This window comes from Lathyrus oleraceus, chromosome 3 (genome assembly GCF_024323335.1).
Source record: "Lathyrus oleraceus cultivar Zhongwan6 chromosome 3, CAAS_Psat_ZW6_1.0, whole genome shotgun sequence".
In the NCBI taxonomy this organism is placed as follows: domain Eukaryota; kingdom Viridiplantae; phylum Streptophyta; class Magnoliopsida; order Fabales; family Fabaceae; genus Lathyrus; species Lathyrus oleraceus.
In genome coordinates this window covers 44,452,518-44,457,169 of record NC_066581.1, presented here as the reverse complement: position 1 = coordinate 44,457,169, position 4,652 = coordinate 44,452,518, and positions in this window count along the sequence as shown.

Below are 4,652 nucleotides of genomic sequence, written 5' to 3'. Positions count from 1 at the left end.
GGCTATCGATTACTTCACCAAGTGGGTGGAAGCGGCCTCTTATGCAAATGTGACGAAGCAGGTCATTGCCAGATTCCTGAAAAGAGACATCATTTGCAGATATGGGGTTCCCAAAAGAATCATTACTGATAATGGTTCTAATCTCAATAACAAGATGATGGCAGAACTGTGTCGGGAATTCAAGATCGAGCATCACAATTCTTCTCCTTATCGTCCGAAGATGAATGGGGCGGCCGAGGCAGCTAATAAGAATATTAAGAAGATTGTGCAGAAGATGGTCGTGACCTATAAAGATTGGCACGAGATGTTGCCGTTTGCATTGCATGGGTATCGAACCTCGGTGCGTACATCTACGGGGGCAACGCCTTTCTCGCTTGTATATGGGATGGAAGTCGTGCTACCAGTTGAGGTCTAGATTCCTTCATTGAGAGTCCTGATGGACGTGAAATTGAAAGAGGCAGAATGGGTAAGGACTCGATATGAAGAGTTGAGCCTGATTGAGGAAAAGAGGCTGGCGGCCATTTGTCATGGGCAGTAGTACCAGCGGCGAATGAAGCGTGCCTTTGATCGAAAGGTACGACCTCGTGTATATCACGTGGGAGATGTGGTGTTGAAAAGGATCCTTCCTCCTCAGAATGATCGTCGGGGCAAGTGGACACCCAATTATGAAGGTCCATTCGTGGTCAAGAAGGTCTTCTCTGGCGGAGCCTTGTTGTTGACGACCATGGATGGAGAGGATTTTCCATCCCCTGTGAATGCGGACGCAGTTAAAAAATACTTCGTATAAAGAGACCCGCTGGACAAAAAGAATAAAATAGTCCAGGCAAAAATGGGCATCCCGGCGAACCGAAAAAAAAATAAAAAGGTTCGGGCAAAAATTAGGGATAAAAAGAAAAAAACTGTACACCCGGCAAGTCGAAAACCCCACAAGGGAGGCTTGGGCAAAAAAGGGTATCCCGGTGGACTGAAAACCCGAAAGGGCGGTCCAGGCAAAAGAGGGAATGAAACGAACAACTGCGTCTAGCATGATCGTTTGTACTTTGGTTAAGACACCAGGATAATCCCCAGCAGGGATCGGTCGGAAGCGTCTTGTTCAGAAGGCAGAAAGCACAGAGAGTCTTGAGGACATATGGGGTGTAACCGAGTTGGAACTCGAGGAGATCACGGGTTCACATTGCCATTAGGATAGATTTTCCTTTTGTGCGCAATTACCTCTTTTCAGGAGTTGCTTCCCCTGTATTTGCTCAGTTACGAGCCACACCTTTTTTCAATCAATAAAATGCATATTCAGTCAAATAATTTTGTTTTTGTTTTCATTACCGCTTTGATTGCAAAAACATCCGTTTATTTTGATAAGAATCTTTGCATTTTGAGACATGGAGATCCCTTCCAATGCATGTTCATAAGATTGAAAACCTGAAATCTTATTCGGAAGGTTGAGTGACCTAGGTGTTGAAATTTTGGCACGCCTGGGGCACGTTTTTATCTAACGATCTCTTTTGCAGGTGCTGTTAGAAATTTTCACTCACTTGCAGGTTGTGATGTGAAGCCTTTTGACAAAAGATCCCCGTGGAGTCCAATCAGGGACGAGGAATAGAAGAATGGTGAAAGGACGGCGAAAGACGTGCGACGATCCTGGAGGGTTAATCAAGAAGACTCTTCAAAGTCTGGAAAAGTGGAAAGTTGACAATGTGATTAGATGGTGAATGCCAGTTTTCGACGAGTCGACAGGTGTTACATGTCAAAAATTCCGTACCTCCCCGGAGGATTCAAGGTCTGTGTTTTCCCTAGCAGGGTCGGGATTGTTATCTCCCCAGTAGATTCGAGATCGGTATTTCCTCAGCAGCCAGACCCGAAGGTTGCTATTTCCCCAACAAGTCTGAGGACTGCTGTTTCCTCAGCGAAGGTTTGCGTTAGTAGGTTGTTTCCCCAGCGAAGTCCCCAAGCGGATCAGGTTCAGCGGAGGTCATCCCTGGTGAGGGTTGTCCTTTCCCCAGCAGCAGTGCTATTCCCCAGCAGGGTGGAAATTGGAGTGGTATCAAGCTCCTTAGTAGAGCGCCTCAAGCTCCCCAGTAGAGTTCCCTGAGGGGGATACTTTTTATGCATTCATCATTTAGAGAAGCATAGCATATTGCATATCTGATTGCGTAGCATTTCCATGGTTATGGAGCATTACGCTGAAAAAAAACTCATGCATCAGCATTGCAAGCATAGACTAGTCTCAAGCCGTGGTTACCGTTTGAGATTTGGTTTCGCCGGTTGGTGAAGATGTTACTCAAGCTGTGGTTACCATTTGAGATTTGGTTTCGTCGGTTGGTGAAGATGTTACTCAAGCCGTGGTTACCGTTTGAGATTTGGTTTCGTCGGTTGGTGAAAATGCAACTCAAGCCGTGGTTACCATTTGAGATTTGGTTTCGCCGGATGGCGAAGATGTTACTCTGAGGAGTTTAGCATCATGACGTTGGATCAACGCGACTCAAGCCGTGGTTACCGTTTGAGAGTTGGTTTCGCCGGATGGTGAAGATGTTACTCCGAGGAGGTTAGCATCATGATGTTACGCGATCAGTGCGACTCAAGCCGTGGTTACCGTTTGAGAGTTGGTTTCGCCGGATGGTGAAGATGTTACTCCGAGGAGGTTAGCATCATGATGTTACGCGATCAGTGCGACTCAAGCCGTGGTTACCGTTTGAGAGTTGGTTTCGCCGGATGGTGAAGATGTTACTCCGAGGAGGTTAGCATCATGACGTTACGCGATCAGCGTGACTCAAGCCGTGGTTACCGTTTGAGATTTGGTTTCGCCGGATGGCGAAGATGTTACTCTGAGGAGTTTAGCATCATGACATTGGATCAAAGCGACTCAAGCCGTGGTTACCGTTTGAGATTTGGTTTCGCCGGATGGCGAAGATGTTACTCTGAGGAGTTTAGCATCATGACGTTGGATCAACGTGACTCAAACCGTGGTTACCGTTTGAGATTTGGTTTCGCCGGACGACGAAGATGTTACTCTGAGGAGTTTAGCATCATGACGTTGGATCAGCGCGACTCAAGCCATGGTTACCGTTTGAGATTTGGTTTGACATTGGATCAGCGCAACTCAAGTCGTGGTTACCGTTTGAGATTTGGTTTCGCCGGATGGCGAAGATGTTACTCTGAGGAGTTTAGTATCATGACGTTGGATCAACGTGACTCAAGCCGTGGTTACCGTTTGAGATTTCGTTTTGCCGGATGGCGAAGATGTTACTCTGAGGAGTTTAGCATCTTGACGTTGGATCAACACGACTCAAGCCGTGGTTACCGTTTGAGATTTGGTTTTGCCGGATGGCGAAGATGTTACTCTGAGGAGTTTAGCATCATGATGTCAGATCAACAATGTTCCCCAGTAGCGCGATAGTGGAGGAAAATTTTCCGTCGGGCGGAGATGGAAATGAAGATCAGAGAACGTTACGCGATCAGCGCGAAAGTCGGGGTTCAGATGCGGTGATCGGGGATCATCCATGCAAATCAAAAATTCTGGGGCTCAAGAAAGACAAAAAAAAAAATCAATCAAAAAGTTTCGGGGTTCAAGAAAAACAAAAAAAGAAATCAAATATGTTGTGGGGTTCAAGAAAAGAAAAAAAGATAATAATCCCCAGCGGAGCGTAAATTGTTCGTATATTCTTGGTATTCAACCACTCTTCACTCTGATTATCTGAAAGTCGAGGCTGTTCATATCAACAGGTTCACAGTGGATTGAATAGGGGCAGCTGTAACACCTTAAAATTTTCCCTCCTCTTCTTGGGATTAGTTAAGCATATTGCATTTCATTTTTAGGACATTAGGCATTTGCATTTTGCATATCATCTGAAAATGAGCAAGTCATCCTCTAAGGTCTTGTCAGAGATGGAGAGGTACATGATTCAAGCCTGAGGGTTTTCATGAATTGATGATCAGCCATCTAGGGGTTTGTGCTTCAGTTAGGGTTTCCTGATTCTTCAGAGGTCTTGAGTATTATCTTGTTTGCAAGGGTATATCACCATCATTATGGTTCTATCCTCATCCAGGGCTTCACTGTGCATTCTCAAGTTCCTTTGGATGAGGGTTTTGACCTCTGGTCAACCCTAATCAATGGCATTCTTCCAAGCAGGTGTAAGACCCCAATTTTGTCCCTAAGATCCCTCATGGAATCATACCATATCATTGCATTGCCTCAAGGATCATTGGACACCTTGCTTCCTTCCCTGTGGGTGGGATCTTCTTGAGAGTGATTTTTGATCACCAAGCATTGCTTGCATTTGTATATCATTGCTTTTCTTTTAATCACTAACCAAAAATGTACAAAAATATGTCATTAACCTTTGTTACTTGCAGCTTAAGTAGTCAACAGGTCAAGGCAATTCAAGTGAATCCTTTGTGCAAGAGATGAAGTTTCCATTGAGATATGGATCATGTGATCATTATTTTGAGCTTATGTGAGCTATAGGTTCATTTTGGAGCAAATTCCCAAGTGGTTGAGGCCCCAAATTCATCAGAACATTTTCAGGTCATCTAAGGACCAATGCAGTCAACTGAAAAGTCAACTGAAGACTTTGAATTGAGAAATTGAGCTTCTTCATCCCATTCATGTTCAAATCATGCTTATTCATCATGCCAAAGATCAAGGTTGAAGAATGTGA